This window comes from Lissotriton helveticus, chromosome 11, assembly GCF_964261635.1.
Source record: "Lissotriton helveticus chromosome 11, aLisHel1.1, whole genome shotgun sequence".
NCBI lineage: Eukaryota > Metazoa > Chordata > Amphibia > Caudata > Salamandridae > Lissotriton > Lissotriton helveticus.
Window position 1 is genome coordinate 136,966,093 of NC_136072.1, and position 24,341 is coordinate 136,990,433.

Below are 24,341 nucleotides of genomic sequence, written 5' to 3' on the forward strand. Positions count from 1 at the left end.
ACCATATTGTTACACTGTAAGATAACCTGTGCTCACCCTCTGGTATCTTGGCACAGAGCAGTCAGGCATATCTACCAAGGCAATGTGAAAGTATTTGTGGAACACACACACATACAGTAATACTGAATACACCACAAAAAGACATCACACAGGTTTAAAAATTGAGATTATATTTTAATGAATCAAACAAGAACAAAATGACAAAAATCTAATAAGTAGAAACAGAATTATGAAATTTGAAAGAATAAACCAAAAGCAGTGCTTAGATGTCAATAGTGCTAACATTTTTCTTTAGGAGCATTTAAGGCTAGACTGGGGGAAATCCAAAGTTCAGGCCAACCATGATAGAGGGTGGGTCAGATACTGTTCAAAACAGGTCCTGCTGAAGTTTCACCTTCTCAAGCTTAGCAAAGAGCCCCGTTTTCGGTGGAGACGGTCACTGGGAGCAAGTACAGCACTGCTAGTGATGATCCTACAGGTGTGAAGAGTAAGCCGGGTATTGTGAATGGCAAAAGGGGTCTCACGGTCTTGAGTGGGGATGCTTGCTGTGCCAGGAGACAAACGTGTGGAAAATGGCACTGATCTTTCAAGCGAGAGATGCAGTCCAAATGCGAACTGGCCCATTTAAGGTCATGAAAAGTCAAAATGCTTGATTTCAGGGGCCCAGGAACTGTAGGGGATGACGACAGCTGCAGAACCCACTTCTGAGGCCCAGAACTCGGAGGAAGCATATCAGGCAAGGGTATGACTCACAGAATTCACAGTCCAGCAGCACCAGCAGAATTGTAGGAAGTTATTTGTGTCCCTGGGACTTCAGAAAACAGGAGGCAAGACAGCAAACCCTTGGAGATCAGTTGGAGAGAAGGCAGAGTCCAACTCGTCTTCCATCAGAGTCAAGGAGCAGCAGGGCAATATGCAGAAAAGCAGTCCTTCCAGAAAAGCAGTTCAATTGAGTCCTTTAAACAGCACAGCACTCCTCCTGACAGAGGTTCAGTTCAAGATCCAGAAGTGTCAGATTTTAGAGGATCAGAGACCTATACCCAAAAGTGTCTTTGACGTAGGGGGTGAATTCAAAGAAGCTCTCTGAAGTGCAGAAGGATCCCTTTTCAAACCAGTCCTGCCTGCCAGTCTAACCCTGGTGGGTAAATCAGTGTTTTGTTTGAGGATAGGAAACAGCCTATTCAGATTAAAGTGATGGAGAAAGGACACGTAGAAAAGAGACTTGCTCGGAAGCAACCCGCTAGTTTAACTCACTAACCTGTTATTAATTACGTAATGTGTTAAATTAATGTGCACCACATAAACACATGAATTAGTGAAGCTTGCATTTGTGTTTGCTAACTCTAACCAACTCAAACAAATTACTAAAAGTGCTTTAACAGGTAGATCTTTACTGCACAGGCGTCAACCGCATCAACGCAATATGACATACTAAAGCTTGGAGGGAAATTCTTGCATATGAGCAGAAGGCACTTAAATGGAGTCTTGAAGACTCGCATGCTCAGCACCTGCTTAGCTGAAACAAAATCGAGCTATTTAATTAATGCTAACGTGGGAAAAGTATTAATAAGTAAAAGGGATTAGAGTAGAGACGGGTGGTATACAGTGAATCCATTTATTTGTGAAAATAACATTTATATTTTCTGACTTTATCACTAGTGCATATTTGGGCCTCTCGTGTAAGTTTGAAGTAAGCTAAACTATGTGATAATCGCTCATGACAACTGAAAGTCAGCCCAGGAGAATGGCGTGCGGGTCACAAAGAGGAAAAGGTCGCAGTGTGCCTGAGCCTGAGAACCGACAGTGAAAGATCTAAATGAATGAGGCTACATGTTCAAATTAAATCATTTGTTGCAGATAAAATGTGAATGCGGTTTGGAAAATAAAATATAATAAAAAATTAAGGGGATGGGTTTGTTAACAATGGGCTAACTGAAAAGTGATATGTAAGCATGGTGTGACGATCTTCCCCCTTGCCTGACTAATTAGATCTCGTATTTTTGCGATATTTAAACTTTAATGGGTGGTACATGAGGAACAAAAGGTATAACTGAGGTAGCTTTAGTTAGTTAATTAGCAGAGTTTGGGATGCTGTCGAGAGATGTCGATGCTGTGATGCTGTGAGCTGTGGGTATTGTCAGAGTAACGAGAGATGCTGATGGGGAGACCGAATGCAGAACCCTCTATCCTAATCTATTAGGTTAGAAAGAAGATCGAGGAGGGAGAGGGGTGCGACTTGACCGTCGGTGTTAGAGAGGTCATCTATCCTGTCCTGAATCCTGTCCTGAAGTCTTTGTCTCCTGAACTCCTGTCGCCCTTACCAGCCCTTTGGCCAGGGGGTTGGTCTTCACACCATCCTAGGTAAATATAATTTTGTGTATTTGCAGATGTCCTTTTCTCTCTGTCCTCTCCTTTCTGAAAATAAGTCATTGCAGAGTTTTGAAGTATGTGTTTGATGATTGATTAATTGAATTTTCCCTCCTTTGAGTGGTGGTGACTGTAGTGTATTTTGAAGTGGTTCACAAGCAATTAATTTAGATAAAGACTTAAAACTTACCCGAGTCTGTGGTTATTTACTTCAAGGTATAAAAAAGTTAGAATTAAGGCAATTTTCACCATCAACTACTTCATTTAATGGTCCATTGACCAGAGGAAAGAACTTCTTGATCAGTGAAGAGTTGGTTAAAGAGTAGGAAATAATCAATCTTGAAGTGTGGAAAATCAAAAACTTTGACTCCAGCGATTTACTCAATTGTGTGTGTTTATGGGCCCAGGTGAGTATATGGTATTGGAGTATCTGTTGTTGGTAGGCCGCTGGATCAAAAGTGTGAGCCATCGCTCAACTTTCCTGCTCAGGAAGGCTATCGGAATGCAGGTGAGTCTCCTGTCACACCCAGCACTTCCTGTGTTTGCAGCTGTCTAGTTGGAATAGACACAATTTAGCTGTCCCCCAGCCCAGACGTGTTTTGGAGACAGGTTGTCAGGCACAGAGAGCAGTAAATAAAGAGAAATGTCCACTTTCCAAAAGTGGGATTTCTAAAACAGTAATAATAAATCCAACTTCACCAGTAAGGAAGATTTATCATTATCATTCCAAATATATGAAACATAATAAAGCTACTACTCCCTGGTCAGGAATTACAGTGTAAACATATATTAAGGAATCCCAATGCTAGCCCATGAGAGGGGTATACCTCACACTAGTGAAGCATGAAATTGGCTGTCCTCTCTACCAGGACATGCGAAACATGAAGGTGCATGTCCTACCTTTCACTTACATAGCACCCAGCCCTTAGAGTTACTCACTGCCTACCTTAAGGGTGATTTATATGTGATAAAAGGGGAGTTAGGCTCGGCAATTAGTTTTAAATATAGCAAAAAAAGGGGGACAGGAAGAGGTAAAGGCTAGGTTTATCCTCCTTATAGATATGTGTATCACAAAGATTGAAAGATAAAAAAAAACCTGCTCAGGAGGTGGTGTGTGACATACAGCAAATTTCCACTGTGATCGCTCAGTAGGAAAAAAAACCTCTTTTGCTAGAGGCCCCTCACCCACCAGTGTTGCCCCTTGGTGGGATTCTTCATCATTGGGGTTCATCCCAATCCTCTACGGATTGAGGCCCGCTTCGACTTACCGGTTACACAGGAGCACTTATCGATGTATTTAAATGATAAAGATAGTGAGGTAAGAGGGAGTGGAAGAATAAGTTAAAAATACCTGACTAGTAGGACAATTCTTTTATTTCCACCCCTAGTCAGTAAGGTTAAAATTAGAGGTTGTGAATAAAGGTGTGTACTGTATTGAGTCCATTCTTTTCAGAAGAGAACAGACTCATTACACTCCACGCCTTCAGTCACAACCCCTAATTTTAACCTTACCGACTAGCCGCAGGAATAAAAAAATTAACCCCAATGATGAAGAATGCAACCAAGTGGCAACCCTGTTGGGTAAGGGGTCTCTAGGAAAAAGATGTTTTTCATACTGAACAATCACAGTGGAAAATCGCTGTATCTCACACACCATCCCCATGGTAGTTTTTTTTTCGAATCTTTAGATTTTTTGTGATAATTAGTCTTACATGCCAAATCTAAGTGGTAGTAAACTGTACACAAAGGCACTACAGTGGTAGGCCTAAGACAGGTTTGAAAGGCTACTTCTGTGGGTGGCACAATAAGTGTTGCAGGCCCACTAGTAGCATTTGAATTGCAGGTCCTGGGTATGTGGTATACCACTTTACAAGAGACTTACTTGGACCACAAATATGCCAATCAGATATATACCAATGTCATCAATTTGAGGGGGGAGGGGCATGCACTATAGCACTGGTTCTCAGTGGTAAAGTGCTCAGAGTCCTAAGGCCAACAGAAAGAATCAGCAAAAATGAGAGGCAAGAGGCAAAAGGTTGGGGAAAACAACACCCTAAGGATGACAGGTCTAACATGTGTCACCCCCAGTTGAAAGTGAGGAGACCTAACCAGACAATAGAGAGTCCTCATCACTAAGGCGGAAAAACCTGAACAGACTGTTAGCATTGGTGTGGTCTACTCCTGGTCTGTTTTCCACCCTGAAGTCCATGCCCAGTAGGGTATGTGTTCTCACAAACATTTGGTCCCAATGTGATGGAGGGACGCATTGAATGCAGCAGGGTGGAAGTTGGGGGTTGGGGGGATTGGAAAAAGGGTGAGTGTGAGGAAAGCGAAGCATATTCATCTAGTATGCAAATTGTAGAACGTGAAACCAAAAAAGTGGGATTAACCCCAGCTTCTCCACTCAAATAAATTGTGTGATCCTAGTTATTTGTTTTATTTCACTTTCCTCCTTTTTTCATTATCATGATCGTGATCTCAAAATAGAGAACTTCAAGATGTGTGCTATACAAAACCTTTTCCTGTGTTTGATTTAAAAAACTATAGTGTGGTTCATGTATAATATAAACCCAGGCTACCCAAAGAGTTTACCTAAGAACACACCTGCCCTTAGTTCACTATTGCCATTGTTGTTGGGGGTGGTGAACGGGCCGAAGGAGAGAGCAAAGGTTTCTATATCCATGTTCGAAAACTATCACTTGTAAAACTTATCAATGCAATAATATAATCGGATGTACTAAGGAGAAACATTTCTGCATGTTAATGATATGAATCTTTTGAATTTTGAACAGTCTTTATCATATTTTTACACTTTTGCTGCAAGATGTCATTAAAAATAAAGGTTTTCTAACTTTAAGTGGTGCAGGACATCTTAGTTACTACCTTTCTTTAACTTAATTTTACCTTTATAGAAATGTGTGCCTGTTGATTTAACATCTTTTAATGGCCGTGGAGTCCCATGCTGCTGTTGACCAGAAGGGGTGCATTTAAAGGTCAGGAGAGACACATGAGGCCCCTAGGCCGTTTTTTAAGTATCAATGCTTTAACAAAATGGACTACTTCAACAATTTTGTATTCTTACTGCTTATTTACATGAGCCACCTGAGAGTCCTGCGGTCTGTCTGAATCAGGAAGTGAGTGCTAAACGTGTACGATCTCAACTTCTTCAGTTCCCAGACCACAGCAAAAGCTTTATTCTCAATAGCACTACACCCCTGTTCTCTGAGGAGTAACCTCCTGCAGAAGAAGGCTATAGGATGGTTGAGGCCCTCCATAATAAGCTGGGATAGTACTCCCCCTATGCCATGCTCTGAGGCATCTGTCTGAATGGTAAACTCCTAGGATAAATCATTGGCCTTGAGCACGGGAGTTGTGCACATGCAGTTTGCCAGGGCTCTGTCCAAATCACATTTAAGTCATAAGTCATAAGTCAAATGCTTTTATATAGTGCACAAATCACCGTAAGGTCTCAGGGCGCTTTGCGATAAAGAACAACAACCATGACATGAGCTAGAGCTGCTAGGTAGCAGTTATTACAGAAAGAGACAGGTTTTTAGGTGTTTTCGAAACAGCTAGTGGTTGGTAATTGACAGAAGATGGGGGGAAGTGTATTCCAAAGAAATGGAGCCACATAGGAAAGGGACCGGCATCCATTCCGCGCCATCCATGCCCGTGGTTGTACTAGAAGAGATTTTGAGCTTGATCTTAATGATCTGGTGGGACGATACCAGACTAGTTTTTTAGCAAGATAAGCTGGCCCAGTGCTGTAAAGAAGTTTGTGAGTCAAACTAAGAACTTTAAAATGGCTTCTCTGACGGATTGGCAGCCAGTGTAATTGCTTAAGACTAGGCAAAGCGGCTGATCTAGGGGGAAGGTCGAGCAATAGTCTCGCCACAACATTCTGCAGTGTTTGTAATTTAGAGAGAAAACACATTGATTGTTGTGAATAGGGCATTGCCGTAATCCAAAAGGCTTATGATTAGACCTTGCACAAGTGTTTTTCTAGTTTCCAGGGGTAGCCATTTGAAAATTTTACGCAGCTTATGCATGATCCCATAGCATGTGCCGGATAGTTGGTTGATATGGGTTTTCATGGAGAGAGAACAATCCATCATAATTCCCAGGTTACGAACCACCTCCTTGGGTGCGGGGCAGGGTCCTAGTTCTTGGGGCCACCAGTCCTGTGACCATACTTCGAGAGCCTTACCGAACAAAATGATTTCTTTTTTGCTGTAGTTCAGTTGAAGCTTATTGTCACACATCCATTTGCTGATGTCAAGCATACACTTTTTGAATCTCATACAAGTTTCATGGAAGTCAGCCTTACAGGTGACAAGCACCTGCGTATCGTCAGCATACAATACTGTTGTGAAGCCATGAGCTTTTATTATATTGGCCAATCGAGTAAGGTAAATATTGAATAACATGGGGCTTAAAATTGACCCCTGAGGGACTCCTACAGTAAGGGGCAGACTACTGGAAGCGAGAGTATCAACCTTTATGGAGGTGAAGCGGTCCGCCAAATAATTTTCAAACCAGGATAGGGCCTTACCTCTGACACCTATCCCCACAGCCGATGTTTCAAAATGCTGTGGGAGATGGTGTCGAAGGCGGCCGATAAATCAAATAGGACTAGAATGGCGGAATCACTTTTATCAAGAGTGAGTCTAATATTGTCCACAATCTCCATTACAGCTGTCTCAGTGCCATGGGCAGCTCAGAACCCCGACTGAGAGGGGTCCAGGAGCTCATGAGTTTCAATATAAGTAGTGAGACGCTTGTTCACCAAATATTCTAATACCTTTCCAAAATAGGGCAATAATGAAATAGGTCGATAATTAATAGGTAGAGTAGGGTCGCTAGATGGCTTTTTTAAAATAGGTTTGACCAGGGCATGCTTCCAACTTCTGGGTATGAGAGCTAGCTCAAAGGAGGTGTTGAAGATGCTGGTAAGAGAGGTCACCAATAGCGGCAGTATCTCCAAGCAATTACGGGGGGACAAGAGGTCAGTGGAAGTGCCGGATTTAATTTTTCTAAGGCCTTCCAGAGCTTCAGAGGGAGTAATGGGAACAAATTCAGTAAGATGTGGTGTATCCAAGACCACATTGCTCGTGGGTATTAGCAAGGGATCGTCATCAGTAAGTGGAGAGGAGTCTTGGCTGGTGTCAGGAAAAGCAGCATAGATCAACTTGATTTTGTTATCGAAATATGAAGACAGACAGTTTACCCATTCCAAAGTGGGAGTAAATACTGATTGTTCTACCAGAGGAGTAGTAAATTCCTTCAGAATTTTATAAAGCTCTTTACTGGAATGGACCGCTTTATTTATTCTTTGAGTTAGGTAGAGTTTTTTTGCCACTATTATATTTTTTATATAGTTAGAGTGAGCCAATTTGTAATTCTCCCGGTCCCCTTTTGTTTTCGTTTTCCTCCACTGGCGTTCCGCTGACCTGCTAATCAGCTTTTCTTTTTTTAGGTCCGCTGTGAACCAAGGAACCACGATGGTTTTCACATTCACACTAGTTTCTGGTATTAATTTGTCCAGAGTTTCCCCGATGGAGGTTTCAAGCTCAGTTAAGATTTGTTCAACATTGCTTGATTGTTCTGTGAACATTTGTGGGCTGCTTCTTCAAAGTCAGCTCAGTCAAGGGGGCAACAATGGTGCCATATCCCTTGACAAACCTCCTATAGTACCCAATGAGGCCCAAGAATGCTCTGACCTCAATCTGGGTTTTGAGGGGCAGCCTGGCCATGATAGTGTCTATCTTGTCCTGAACGGTTGCCCACCAGGTGTCTCTAGTACACCACAGAACCCAGACCTATGTGGCACTTACTTGCCTCGATAGTCAAGCCTGCATGTTGCTGAGCCCAAAGTACTACCTGGAGGTGAAAAAGGTGGTCCTTCCAGCTGCGACCAAAGACAGGTATGTCATCCAGATAAGCAGAAGAAAAGGCCTCTATACCAGCAAGGACCTGAATCACCAACCTCTCGAAGGTGGCAGGGGTGTTCTTTAATACAAAAGGCATCACCATAAACTGGTAGTGGACCTCTGGGGTGAAGAAGGCTGACCTCTCTTTTGCTCCCTCTGTTAGGGTGATCTGCCAGTACCCTGATGTAAGATAACAGGTACTGAGATACTTGGGAAGACCTTAACCGGTCAATTAGATCATCAGCCTGGGAAATAATTGTCTTGGTTACAGAATGTAGCCCTCTGCAATCCACACAGAAGCTTAGTTCTGCTATGGTGCATGCAGGCATAGCTTTTGGTACCAGAACCACAGTACTAGACTATGGGCTACTGGAGGGTTCAATCACTCCCAACGCCACCATTTTGGACACTTAGCCTTAACGCTAGACCCCAACTTGTCTGACAACCTGTAAGATTTGTTCTTAACAGGGAGGTTGTCCCCTGTATCCAAATCATGGGTACGTAGGTGGGTAGTCCCATGGATAAGGGAGAAACAAGAAGAGGATTGACCCCTACACTAAGTGGCAGTCTCTCTGATGTTCAGGAGTTAGAGTGGGGGAAAGGATTACCCCTTCCACAGACCCATCCTTCACCTTGGTGTCCAAGTGGTCGGGGATATGTTTGCTCTCCTCTTCCCCTTGTCCATCAGTCACCAACAGCATGGTGAGCTCAGACATCCCAAAGTATGTGGCCTTACCCTTTCTTTCAATCACCTCTTACAACCAATTCTAGCAGTTCTGGAGGGCCCAGGCCTCATCTGGCTCCATCACCCACACTTTTTGACCAGGTTGAAATTCCATATTGGTAGACTTTTTGTCATACCACTCCTTCATGGCTTCCTGGCTGGCTTCAGAGTTACTGACACAAGCAGTGTAGTGGACGGCTAGAGACAGGTTTGAAAGGCTACTTTTATGGGTGGCACAAGGAGTGCTGCAGACCCACTGGTAGCATTTGAAGTGCAGGCCCTATGTATATGATATACCACTTTACAAGGGACTCACTAGTACAAAACATATGCCAATCAGGTATACACCAATGTCCTCATTTTTAGGGGGGAAGTACATGCAGTTTAGCACTGGTTAGCAGTGATAAAATGCTCAGAGGCCAAAGGGCATCAAAAATATTCGGCAAGAATGAAAGGCAAAACATTCGGGAAAAGAACACCCTAAGGATGAAAGGTCTAACAGACTTCAAGAAGTCAATTTCAATTTGTTTGTATAATATTTTAGGAAAGATCTAGTGGATTGGCTTAATTCTGACAATCTGTGATGATATCTTCTGTTCTGCGGCTTAAGCAAGTATAGACAGAGAATGTACTTACTTAAAATGATGACTATAAAACCAACATGATGATGAGAGGGTTTATCTTAAAATGAACTCTCAGTTCACGGTTTACTTTAGGATCACACTATGGCCCAGATTCACAAAGGTTAAGTGTCAGGTTAGCGGTACGTTTGTAATACTAACTTGATACTAAACCTATTTGGGGATTAATAAACCAACGCTAATTGGTATTAGCATTGGTTTGTATAGAAAAGTAACACTTAGCAATGCAAAAGGTTGCTTTGGAATACTTTGCATCAAGGGGGAATTACATGGGTGGTACATGGGTGTTTCCATGCAACCACCCATGCTTTTTGACACTAAACCCTATCTACTAACATTTGTAGACAGGGTTTAGTGCCAAACATTAATGCTGTTGTAAAGCTGGCGTTAAAATGAGAACTGTTTTAATTTATCCTTTATTTTCCGATTTTGCATGCGTGGTGCACTGTGCACACACACACAGTAGGTAAAGCTTTGAAGTGTGTCTAGACACAGTATTTTGCAAAAGAAGGGGGCCTTTCCTGTACAAAACCTATGCTAGACTCAGGCATGCACCCTAGCACTATGGCGCTAAGATGTGTTCTTGGCACACAACAGCTGAAATCAGCACCGGTGCCAGGAAGAAGGGAGAAGAGTGCCATATCTCTGTAAATATTGTGCTCTCCTGCCCTCTCCCTGTCATTCAACAAAGTGCAGCCTCATTAGGGCTGTGCTGTGTTCTGTGACAGTTTTCAAAATCTGGGCCTATATGCCTTTATGTAATAGAGATGAAAGCGTATAAGCTTTGTATTTGAAAACAAACTTTGCATTTCGAAGGAGTTTTGACAAATCAAAGTCCCAGTTACATATAGTCATGATTCAACTAGGATGTAAGAGAAGGGAAAGGAGAGGCTTAAGGAATGAAAAATTGTATGGCTTTTAAATCGAGTTGAAAATCCAAGAGTCGAGCTGCCTGCATTATTAGGTTTGTAATCTGGAGCAAATCGTATTTTGGGGTTCTCTGACACCTAACATAAATCACAGGGATTTCTACACTGCCTAACTCTAAAACATGGTTTTTCTTTGCTCAATCTATGCTTCCACAACATTCAAATTCACTTATTCACAAATCATTGTTAGTTAAAAAAAAAACTTTGATTTTTCATTTAAGCATATGGTTTAAACCTGTCGGAGGTGCTACGATGTGCACGAAATATCATACACTATGCAAAACAGTTGCAAAAAAATAAATCTGATGCGCACTAAAGTCTAACAAAAAGTGGGAATATTTCACCAGCAAAATATCTCCTGTGAATGTAGAGCAAGATTTAGAAGCTGATACATAAACATCTAATGACCACCACTCTGGGCCCGATTATGACTTTGGTGGTAAGGCGCTGGGTCCGACCACTCACCTGATTAGGAGTTTCCTCCTGTCTGGTGGGCTTTTCTTTGATGTTCCCACAGGGGTTCATAAAAAATTGGGCACTGTAATGAGAATGCCAAAAACAGTTGCTGCAAAGCATGGACTGAAAAGTCCATGCCGGGCAGGAACTTAGCCACCAGGGGCGCATGCACCCCTTGTGCATCACAATGCAGAGTAGGCCCAAGGGGCCATACAGGGCCTCCTTTGTTTCCTCTCCGCTGCGGTGTTTATGGAGGAGGAACCTCAATGACACTGCCGGCGGAGAGGAAACTCGTAATATGTTTGAGGGGACCGCGGCGATTCTGCCAAGCATATTGTGGCCTTCTGACTGCCGCAACCACCATTCCCTGGCAGCTGCAGCCGGGCTATGGTGGTCTGACAGCCCTAGTCATAATAGGGCAGTCGGGAGACCGCTGTGCCCCCTTGAGTCTGGCGGTCCATGGACTGCCAAACTCGTAATCAGGCCTTCTGTGTAGAGCAGTAGAGGATGTGTTGGAATTTATAGGTACATACAATGGTAAAGCTATCACACAAAGCAAGTGTCACATATTTTTACTACAACCTTAAGTAATGCTCAAGGTGTTGGATTTGTACTCCTTGTTGGTGTACCACTGCTCGAATACATACATTAGACAGTCCAAGGATACATGGACTGGTTTGTATTGTGTTAGATTGCATAATACTTAAAAACATTCACAGACTATAGGACCAGATGTAAGAAGGCTTTTTACTGTCGCAAAAGGCCCAATTCACAGAATCGTCCATTTGCTACAGCAAGAATTTTTTTTCTGATTTATCTGACCTAAATTGCGATCAGGTAAACATGTTACCGAATTACAATTTTAATTTGTGACCAAATACTGATTTGGTATTTGGAAGGGGCATGTTTAGTGCCTCCCTTCCAGCTCCCTATTCGCAGTGGTATGTAATAATGTTTTGCACCAAATTCCAATTGCAAAATATTACATTTTTGACCACCTCCTTATTGGAGGTGGTAAGCCATTGCAAACAGGAAGCTGTTCCATGGGAACCCTTCCCCTTCAAGGATGTTAAAAAAAATGATTTGAAAGGCAACCCATTTTTCTTTATTTTAAAGCAATCACAGACCTGGTGGCCTGCTGACCCCAGCAGAATACCAACCCTGTGATCGCTGTCATTCCTAATGGGTCACAATCTGTGTACTACCTCATTAATGTTTATGTGGCAGATTGATTTCTGACCCACAACGAATTGGTAATTTAAAAATAAATGTTTAATACATTAGGAATTGTAATTTCCTAATTGTGATTTAGCAGAAAATCATAATTTTGAAAGTATATTCAATACTAGTACATCTGGCCCATGGTGAGGCCTGAGTCAATAGTCACTGGAGTTAGGATCTTTTGTGAGGTAGAACATGAACGCTGGGGGGCTGTGCAGTGGGCAGCTCTTGCCTGTGTTAGGTCAGTATGCAGTCTTTTTAGCGAATATTAATGGCTGCTATGGGGTCTGAGAAAGTCAGTAATTAATTCATAAAAAAACAATGGTCTTTGTCATTGCTTCATCTTATTTTTCCTATTATGTTTTCTGGCTCCCCTGAACCCCAATCATAACATTGAAATCAATTGGTGGCACCCCGTCCGACTCTTTCGTGTCTGTAGCTTTCACTGGTATGTCGACTTGCCATTTAAAACCCATTGGCAAGCCTTAAACTCTCCTTTACTACATATAACTCACCCTATAAGGTGGGCCCTAGGTAGCCCATGGGTCAGGTTGCTCTGTAAGTAAAAGGTAGGACGTATACTTTTAACATTTACATGTACTGATAGTGAACCAACCCCTCCAAAAGTTTAACATTGGGAATTCCTTATTACATGTATAAGTTGTAATCACTGATTGAGAAGGAGTAGTCTTTCATGTTTAATATCATTGGAATGGTAATGATGAATCCTCTTTGCTGGCAACGTTGGATTTAACATTACTATTTTAGAAATGCCAGTTTTAGACAGATGGAATTTCTCTGCTCTTAAGCTCTGTGTGCCCAGCAGCCTTTCTCCAATGCACGCCTGGGTTGGGTGACAGCTGTATGTTGTACATTTCCTCTAGACAGCTACACACAAAGCTAGGTTAGGTGTGACTAAGTGGCCATCTACATCCAGAAAGCCATGAATGGGTAGTTGGCTGTCCCCACACAAAGGTTTACATACCCCCTGTAGTGAGGCTGGAGCCAGGGCTGGGAAGGAAGACCTCTGTGCACTTCAAAGCCCCTCTTTGAAGTCACTTCCACTTCAAAGGCACAAATGGGTATACGTAATAGGTCTTTGACCCCACCAAATCAGACACTTCACAACCTGTAAAGAAACTATGCAAGGGAGAAGGATTACTGTGCTACTACAAGGACTGCCGATCTGCTGGGCTGCTGCTCTGGAAGAACTGTTTTTCTACTGTGCTGTCCTGCTGCCTCCTACCCTCTACCCCTGCTGAGGAAGTACTAGACTCTTGCTTGAGCCCAGAGTGTTGTCCAAGGGCACTGAGGCTTCCCTTCTTTTTTGAGACTCAGGTATATCAAAGTCTCAACTCCTGCTTATGTGCCTGGTCTATTGGAAATGCATCCAGGTGCTTGCACCAGTGGAACCAATGCATTGTCTGCTGCATGAAGCAGAATTGAGGCATCTCCTCTGTTGCAAGAATAGAATTGGCACATCACCTTCAGAACCGACGCATCAAAACCACCTCATAGCCACCACTGCAGTGATAGGCAATCAACACATTCCATCAACTGCTTGGAGAAACCCGGTGCATCGGCTTCTAAACCAATGCATCTTGGCTTTCGTGCTTCACCTTCGAAACCAACGCATGGTCTAATGTCCACCTGTGATCTCCTAGTCACTGAAACTCATAAGCATCTGATGTCCACCTGGGAGCTCCAAGTCACTGAAATTTGGAACAAGGGTAAGATTGTTTGTATGCTTAACTTGAATTATCATCCGCCTCGGGATAACTTGTGCTTCGTACAGCAATTGATGGAATTCATCTCTGCCTGCTTGGCCCTCCACCCTAACCACATCTTCCTTGGTGACTTCAATCTTCACTGGAATGACACAAATGATCAGCTAGTTTGCTCCTTTAAGGCTTTCCTCTCCAACCTCAATTACATACAGGCCTGCAATGGACCCACCCACTACAAGGGTGCTACCCTTGACCTTATCATAGCTAAAGATCACATCATTCAAGTGGACGACATTGCAGCATGTGATTAGTCGGACCATCACCAAAACTTCTTTCACATTTGGGAAAAGGTATTGCGCGGACCTTTCCAACTTAAGCAATAATCTGCTGGAACGTCCCCTTGACATGAATAATTTGGAAGAGTTGACGGAGCATTACATCAATGCCATGTCAAATATTCTTGACTCTGCTGCCCCAAAGCAACTCAAAAGGATTCCTTGCAAACAATCAAAACCTTGGTTCAATGGCGCCCTTAATGACGAACGTCGCAAACTGAGGCTCTCTGAGAGACATTGGAGAAATGCCCCCTTCACCTCTAATCTCAAGCAGTTAAGGAAGATGAGAAGCTCTTATAACAAACACATTCATATTGCTAAATCAGAACATTTCAGGGCTCAGCTAGACAGCGCTAAAAACGAACCCAAGAAACTGTTTGATATCATCAAACAACAGGCTAATCAATATACCAATCCTATTCCATCAACCAAAACCTCTGGACCCAGTGAGGAGGACTTCCCAGCGCACTTTTCTGATACGTCTAGGAGTATTGATCGGGAGCTTCTACGTGCCGCTGCTAACCTGACGTCTATGAGCGCCTTGGGTTCGTCAGTACCTGTGGCAGTGAGTACCCCATAAAATATCCCACAGAGTACACTCCCACAAACAATGTCTGCTGGAATTCCTTCCTGCTCCTGGATTTGGAGGAGTTGTCACATTCCTTGGTGTCAATTAAACCATCCAACCATTCCAGTGATCCACTTCCCGATAAGTGGCTCAAAGACCTAAAATGGCCATTCTGCCTCACTGGTCCAGGATCATCCAACAATTTCTCTTACAGGGGAGGATTCCTGACTGCCTTAAAATGGGGCAAGTCACACCCATCCCCAAGAAGCCTAATGCAGACCTAATGGATCCCAATGACTTCTGTCCGATCACCAGCATCATGTATTTAGCGAAATTGCTCGAGAAATGCGTTCACACACAGCTCTGCGACCACATCAAGAAATGTCAGCTCCTAGACCAACACCACTCAGGCTTTAGAACAGGTCATAGTACTGAAACACCTCTAACTCACATTGTTGAAGACGCCTTGAGAGCTCTTGACCAAGATGTGCCTTGTCTTCTAATTCTACTGGACTTGTCCTCAGCTTTTGACACTATCAAACATGATAACTTGATTATCCTTCTTCAATATAGGAGGGGATTATCTGGCCCTGTCTTAAATTGGTTTGCCTCTTTCCTGCATAACCGAACCCAAAGTATCAAAGTCAACCAATCTTTGGCTGCCAGCACCACGGTATCTATTGGGGTACCTCAAGGATCTGCACTCTCGCCCACGCTCTTCAATCTCTTCATGGTACCTCTAACTGCTATTCTGAACGGTGTTAACATTCAATACCATATGTACGCGGATGACACTCAACTATATTTGAAGATCTCCTCTCCAGATGACTTTAAAACTCCTAATAGGGGCTTCAAAAACTCAACAAGGGCTAATGTATATTCATATGTTACTAAATACCCAACAAAACAGAATTTCTCCTGATTACCCCCGCAACCACACTGCCGCTATGCAAAACTGGATCAAATAAATCTCAGTACTCAACTGCACCCCTCATATGGTCAACTTAGCTTGTTCTTTAGGTGTCACCCTGGACAAATTCCTAAACATGCAAGGTCATATCAGTGCCACCATTAGGAGTGCCAACCATCAGCTCTACACCCTTAGGAAAATCAAACCTTTCCTACCTCCTGAGGACATCCAGTCAGCAGTCCAATCCCTAGTTATCTCTTGAGTGGAATATGCCTTCGTCACCCTAGATGGGCTTCTTAAATCTAGGTTGGCTCGGTCAAGAGCTACTCTGAACGATCTGCCAGACTAATCACAGGCTCCAGAAAGCATGAGCATATTACACCTGAATTAATTCATCTTAACTGACTTCCACTTGAAGCAAGGATCAGCTTCGAGGTTGCCTATCTGTCACATAAAGCTATACACTTCAATAGCCCCGTTTACCTGGCAAAAAAACTCAAGCTCTCTGGTTCTAGTCAAGGCTTAAGAAACTCCAATACCCTACTACTGAAACCACCTAAATTCAACAAAAAAAGAACTTACAATCTTACCTTATCAGGGCTGGCTCCAAGAATTTGGAATGCCCTTCCGACGGAGATCAGAACCAACCCCTTGACTGATTCATTCAAAAAACAGGTAAAATGGCTATTTTTAGGTGAACTTCACCAGCAAAAGCCTCTATGAACTTTGCTAGACACCTTCTTCTCTTGCTTAACAATCAATTTTACTTTGTGTTTTGAAATGTATGCTTGACAATCATTTTTAATTTGTGTTTTGAAATGTATTGTGTTGTTCTTTTGACTTAGCGCATTGCTAAAACTGCACATCCCTGTCTAGTAGGGCGATTACCTGTTTGATTATGTGCTACCTCATCTTCCACTAGCACCCACATAAACTTTTTATGTTTCAGGTTCCTCCTATGTTGCCTTATTGTATTGTACTCATACTGTTTCTTCCTGTCAACGTTAGTTTCTTTGTGTACAGCGCTCTGATACCCATCTGGGTCTTGTTGGTGCTTTATAAAACTTTTCAAACAAAAAAATAAATAGGCGCTATTTTTACATTTAGTCTTTAAAAATTCATAACTCAACTATTACTCATTCAATTTTTGTCATTTTGGTTTATTTATTAAATCATATTGTATTTTTCTAAACTGCTGTGGTGTTTTTTTGTGGTGTTATCGCTGTATTACTGCTGGAAGTGTTGCACAAATACTTTACACATTGCCTCTTAAGTTACGCCTGCCTGCTGTGTTCCAACCTACCAGAGGGTAAGAACAGGTTAATTTACAGTGTGTATCTGGCTTACCATAACTAGGATTGTGGCTCCTGCTTGGATGGGGTACTTACCTCTGCCAACCAGAAACCCAATTTGTAACACATAGAAAACTAATATGTTAATCAATGACGTGAGACTGCTATTATCCCAGGGAGGAATTGTTGAATCTAAAAGCTAAGCAAAACAACAAGCAATCATTTGTGTAACTTTGGGCTTATTTAGATGTTTTAGTGTGCGGGCTAATTCCATCAATATGGTGGAGTACTTTACTTACACAATACTGAGGTCCACCACCTGCCAAATTTTGAGGAGCCCACTAGCCATGTGGACATTTCTAAACATTGGCAGGTACTGTTAAAATAGCAGTGCCTGTTAATGGTATAAATGTTTGACGGACAGATCAGTCAAATGTGGTGTCCACCCGTCAAACTTTTACAATGTTTTGAATTTTTTTTTAAAACAAATTTCCAAAAATGGATTTTGTTTATGGAAAGAGTAAAACAAATGCCCCTACATCATGGGATTTGTCTTACATGGTGTGGGATTCATTACTTTTGTTTTAACATTCTTCACCACCAGGTTTCATCTGCAAACGGCCAAAAATATATTTTACACCATTCACTCTAATTTGGGCAGATGTTTTGTATGTGTCTGATGGCCATAATCCGTGAAGTTGGAGGATTGTCAGCTAATGAATTGGAGTTGGCTCATTACTCACATACTTCAGTTCCACCAGACTGTAAAGTAGGCAGACCTTCAGTTCTGTCAAATTCCAAATCTGCACATGGGTTTGGTGCATAGTCTACTAAACTTGTAAAGGTTAGTTAAAAAACGGGAATTTGATAAGAGCAGGCAACCTTGTGCTTGAACTACCTTTGTTTAAACAAAGTGTGGTCTTAATATTAGGATCACCTTGTACGTAGGGTGATCAGTCAATAAAAATACATTTATTACAACTTATTGAGGTCCCCACTCATTTTGGGTTATTCCAAGTGAATCTTATGTCCACCTGTAAAAGCTTCTTCTATGGTAATACAACAACTGATCTTAAGTATTTTGGGTACTCCTACTTTGTGATTTAATCTATCAAATGGTCTTGTGGTCTGCCCATCACAGGGAAGACATCATAAAAAAATCAAAGCACATTTAATTCAGTACAGGAGAAGCATCAGGTACAAGCCGTCAACTAAGCATTAGTTGAGCACCTCATAACGAATGATGGTAGTGGAAATGACATCAAATGGCAGGTCACTCATGTTGTGCAAAGTCAGACAGAGGAAGAGACAAGGAGGAACATCTTTGCTGACAGAAGTGCAAATGAACACACTGCTGCAATTTACTCACACAAGGAACAAACATTATGGAAGAGCATAATTCCATTATAAAACATGATTGTCTCCTCAGGCTGCGGAATATGACAAATGTAAACCATGTCTCTTTGGATTTATATGGAGCCACGAGAAACACTGACGGAACTTGCCCAATTACTGATTTGATGTGCAACATATCTATTTGTTCTTGCATTATCTCTGGACATAAGTTTGTGCTCTGTCTTTTTCTAAGAATAATCAATTTTTTCCAAAAAACAGATTTTATTGTATTTAAAGGATATAAACACAAAAATTAGATCAATTAGCAACATTTTGCATCATCATCTGGCCAGTAAGGGCTTTTATAAATACAAATATGGTAAATTCGGGTATTAGTCATTGGAGAAAAAAGGGGGGGAAAATCACACATCGCATTAGTTGACTTGATAACATTTCAGTATAATTAGCGATGCAAAATAAGAGAGATATAGACATCAACAACAGAAAAGCTTAAACATATCTCATATCCCCTCCTCTGCCGGCATTGGCATTTTTTAAATCATTTTCATTTATTTACTGTGAGTGAGATGGGATCGGTCCCCACATTTTATATATTGTAGGAGGCCGTGGATCATGACAATATTGTGTAAAAAGTCGAACTATCAGTGGCTGCGAACCCACACAAGTCTGCCGTGGTTGCGTGTTGTGGGGTCAGTCTGTGTCTTCTTCTTGTGTTTTAAGATGCTTGAGCATGGCATGGCAAGGCTTTGGGTTGTTTATGTAGTCCACAGTATAGTCTTTTCAACGTAGTGGTAGGCTCTCAGCAGAGCCTACATCTTCACGTCAACCTGCAGTTAGGGGTGTGGTGGGGGACTTTGGGTATCTCGCTATTTGCCTCTTAGGGAGGAGAAGAGCTTGATCCACAAATTGTGCTGTCAATTTCAAGGTTTTTTAGTCTTGGGTAAAGCCCAAAAGGCCGTGTTCCATCGTGTCCAGTGTGCCCCTACCCATTATCGATGTAAGAGAATCTCTGACCTCTGCCCAATCCGTGAGTAAAGGGTGTCTTGAGGCTGCCCTCCTAGACACATTGGCCCATGAAGAGAGGCACCACCTCACAACATTGGTTAGGCCCTCAAAAAGCAGTTTCCAGTCAGTGATTCTGGGTATGTTGTGGGCCGGAGGAGTCTGCGCCCCTGGCTGGGCTGGTAGAGTAGCGTTGAGCACCCAATGGTCACTGGATGCGGCACAGGAAAGCGTAGGGTCCAAATGGAATGGGGCTTATCACTGAGTCAGCCCCTGAAGCATGCGTGCAGGCAGTGATTTCCAGGGTAGCAGTGCAGGCCAAGGTGGAAGGTGGGCCGAGCATGTCAACGTGCCAGAACTCTGGGCAGTCAATAGATGAAAGAGGTATCACCCCCCCACCCTCACGGGTCAATACCTTCCGTTCCCCTTCTCCGGTGGTGGAACCTGTTCTTTACTTGCTAGGGTGAAAACTGAATGTAGGGGGGAAAATGCGGCAGGGGTCCGGGAGGGCCTGATTCCAAGGTGGCACTCTTTTCCCGATCTCGGCGCCAGACAGTGGGGCTGGCAAAGGCAGGACTCTCCCTGGCGTAATAGAAAGAATGGCTGTACTTGTGGTGAATCAGTAGGGACCAGACAATGCTCGTGGCAGATCAGCAGGTACCGCTGATCGTATCACGGGCAAGCACGGGTGTGAGCCACCCCCCACAGGGAGGCCAATGTACCCATGTCCACCTCTCCTGCGCTGCCCCGCACCTGTTGCGACAGCCGCACCACCACAGAGCAGCGGTGATGTAGGGACGGGGTCGCCACCAAGGGACACTGTGGGAAAACTCACCGCTCTTCCAGCCACAGGGCATGGTGCACAACCCGGGGATAGTGGGAGGTATCGCATCAACCCCCATTCACCGGTTGCAGGAGCTCGATCCCCCGGTTCGGAGGCTCCGCAAGGCTGCTTCCTCACTTCCACGCCACCTGTGGGGCCCCAGTAATAGGCGGTGATCCGGTATCACTTGGCTCGGCTGCCAGTATTTTCCGGTCAGTATTGTGGGGTGGGGTACGGCTCTGGCACTCGGACTCCCCACCGGCAGCTGCAGGCACTCGAGAGTGATGCCAAAGTCCCCCCGTGCAGGCAAAGGCCACCGACGGCACCGTTGGGCAGCAAGGCTGTGTGGGGCCTCTGTCACCTTAGTCTCCGGCGGCAGTCGCCCGCACCTCTCGTCTCCAGGACATGGAGGAGCTGTACTGTTCCCGGCTCTGATCTCAGTCAGTAGGGAACAAGTGCCATTTTGAGGAAAACTGCGCGCCGATTGTCGGGCTGGAGAAGTCTCCAATTCAGGGCAGAGAAGCCGTGGTATGGTTTCCAGGGCACACCAGTGTTGTCCAGTACCCAGCAGTCACCAATGGTGCAGCGGGACAACGAAGAAGGGCAGGACGTCATCAAGATCTCAGTCAGGGCCAGCGGATCTCACAAGCAATGCGGCTACTCTGCCATGTTGCACTGAGGCCTGGTTATCAGAGTCCCAGTGTAGAGTGTCAAAATATAGTTATAAAATATAACAAAACATTGAGTGACTGCATAAAATCATCTTTTTCCCGCTACCTGCTTGCTTGCTTCCATGTAGGAAGGAAAGTATACTCACCCTATGCATTGTACTCACAAGGTCAACCCTGAGCCTTATGTTGGGAATTGAAGGGTAAACTCAACTGATTTTCATCAGCAGCTCTTGCTGGCATCAGCAATCCGAAAATACCATGATGGGGCAACCAGCACAGGAGATACACCCAGGTCACCACACTCAATCAGGATCTCCTTGTGTAGGCTCCTGCATCTTCAACCACGTTCAAAGTTCCCAGGCATCCAGAGCTCCTTTACATACCGCATAGCACATGACTCTTCTTCATCTAAGTATGATGCATTGTATCTATCCTATTCCAATAAGCAAGCTCTAGGGCAGCTCCGCTGATATCGTTCAGGGTGAGCCAGGCTGCACCAACACCAAGATGGCTATAAACCACTTACTGCATGTTGCTGTTTTTTTGAGGCAGTGGTTACCTCATTTCAGTCGCTGGATGTGAATGGTGCTCTCTACAAACAGTAAAAATCCGAGAAGGACCCTTTGCTAAACCAAAGGAAAGAGGGTACACTAATACTTGAAAATTAAGGTACTCCTTGGTTGCTTATACCAACTCATACGTATAATGTTGCATCCATTCATCAGCACATTGTTGTATAAAAAAAAGCATACCATAGAAAAGACAAGCACAGGGAATAAAGCCCAAACAGTAAACCAAAAAATCAAGGTCATAGATCCAAATCAATATGAGCAGATTTATTAGATTTCTTCTTTTTTACAAATCATAAAAAAAATACATTATACAACCATTAAAACCAATTATAGTCAAAAATCATACTATATAAGACATTTGATCACGGAAATTCTGGCTGATCTTACCGCAGTGGTTTCATTCATATACTGTCCTTATTCCAGTTTTAGGATTCGATATGTCACATGGCAATCTCTCTCTATTTGAGCTGTACCTCTTCAAACTAGCGTATGTTTTGCATTGCATTCTTTAGTTATCATAGCGTTATCATCTTTCTCTGTTAAATCATTACATTTTATTATCATATTTCAGCGTCCGTTGATTCCTGAACTGGACCCTAATTGTCCTTCCTTATTTAGTCTATATATTTTTACCATATCATGCGTTTATAGGTATGTTAATATCCAAATACCCCACTCTTCCAATTGTATATATTTCAAGCAAATGACAGACCCATCTATTACCTTTATAGAAAGAGACAAAGTTATTTTGGTCAAAAACTAATATTGTTATTGTATAAAATTCTTCCCAGAGAGGACCTTGTGTCTCGACCTAAAAGAAATGTTTTATTAAGTTACCTAAAAGACTCATCTCTACCACTACCAATCGTAGTAAAAAAAAAGGAGATGTTATCTAAGGAAAGAAGTCCCATACCTCCTATGTTAAATCGTTATAGACAGAGTCTTTCTTCATATAAGTAAGACTCCAAGTTTTGTATCGCCGATCATTCTGTCTGTATAAAGAGAGATACGGAAATAAATCACCCACTCATTAAGAAATTATGACATGAAACTCCAATTGTAATCCTAACGTAGCTGGACTGAAAACCTCTGACTGCTATACAGTCGACACCTCCAGCTACTTGAGGAGGAATGGATATTTTAAAGCTTCCTGTTCTCGCCCTTCCCAGTATGAGTCCAAGGATTTTATTCTAAGACAACCCGGTCTTTTTAATGACTTCGGATTATGTCTCACGGGCTCTTTGTTTACTTGGGCCTGCAGAAAAGGATAAAAAAAAGGAAAAAAGGGAAAGGATGATTATACCATAGGTCTCGATAAAATAAGAGAACAGACACGGTCTTAGCTAGAACCGCTTCTATTATCATGTTACGGGCAGGTCAAAGTTTCCCCTTATGCACTACTTACTTTAAGTGTAGCACAATTGCTGCTCTGGTTATTCTGATTCCCTTTCTTGAATCTGCTGTCAATGAACGGTTGTATCAGAAAAACGGCTGTTATATATGCCCGCCAAAATTAGGTTAATTGTGTCTCTAATTGGCCTTAGATTGGAAAACGAGTGTTACTAACCTCCCTATAGTACCGAACTAACGCTACCTCTTGTGCTCCGGAAGTACACAAATGTTTGGCCAATCCCTTCTCTGTATCTCCCAGTTAAACCTGGAGTAATTCCCAGGCGCCGCCGGCACATCCCATACACTGCCCTACGTTCAAATTAATGCAACTGAACCAATCGGTATCGCTATCTCATTGGTTACTAGTCTGATGAACCAACAGTTCAAAAAAAATTTTTTACATTTGAAACCTCCGAATTTCAATACATTACATGTAAATAACCGCATTAACTGAAATGTACCGAAGCATATGTTCTCTGGTTATGCGCAACCCTTTATCTTTCAAAAGAAAAATAATAAAAATTACATAAAGCTTGTCTCAATTATTGCGGCGAGTTCCATATCACCTAACTATAACACAATAAAACAAAAATAATCCTGAAGATCAAAATTTTTAGAGTTATCTCCATCTTAAAAAAGGAGGAGCGAACAGAACATAAATATAACTGGGTGGAGGCAGGGAGGAAAGTGAAAGACGCGGGCTATCCCTCAATGCAAGTCAAGTGATTAATTTCATCCACTCCTCCCTAGTATTGAGTCCATGTCCAATTGCCCCTAGGGTACACATAAACCACTGTTCTCTTCTTTTGCGTTTGAAGTCTCCATCACCACCTCTCCTGTCTATCCTAATCTTTTCCAGGATAAACCACTTAAACTGTGTGCAGTCATGGTTCGCCTTCATGAAGTGTTCAGTAAGAGGGGCATTCTCTTTTCCAGTTTGGAATGCTGATTTATGTTCTAACAAACGCACTCTCAGTTACCTAATTGTTTTCCCCACATAGCCAAGACCACATGGGCATATTAAAATATATATTACATTTTTGCTTCTATAATTGTTCAGGATGGAAGCAGTCAATTTTATACCATTGACATCTAAACTTTTGGTCTCCATACACATGGGGCAAATTGAACAAGAGCCACATTTGTAGTTGCCGATGGCCGTCCTGTTGTCTACTGTTTTTTGGCTATTTTCATTTTCATTTCTGTGAGTTTTCACCAGGGAGTTGCACAAGCTTTTTCTGTCTAAATCAAAACATTGGTTTTTCAATTAGATTTGTGCGCCCATCATTTACAATTTTCCATTTTCTAGTGATAATTTGTTTTATCTTATTACTTATCGCAGAAAATTGGCAGACAAAAAACTGAACTGTCCCTTGTTTTGTTTTGTTTTTCTTTGGACATATCTAGTAAGTGGTCCAGTTTGGA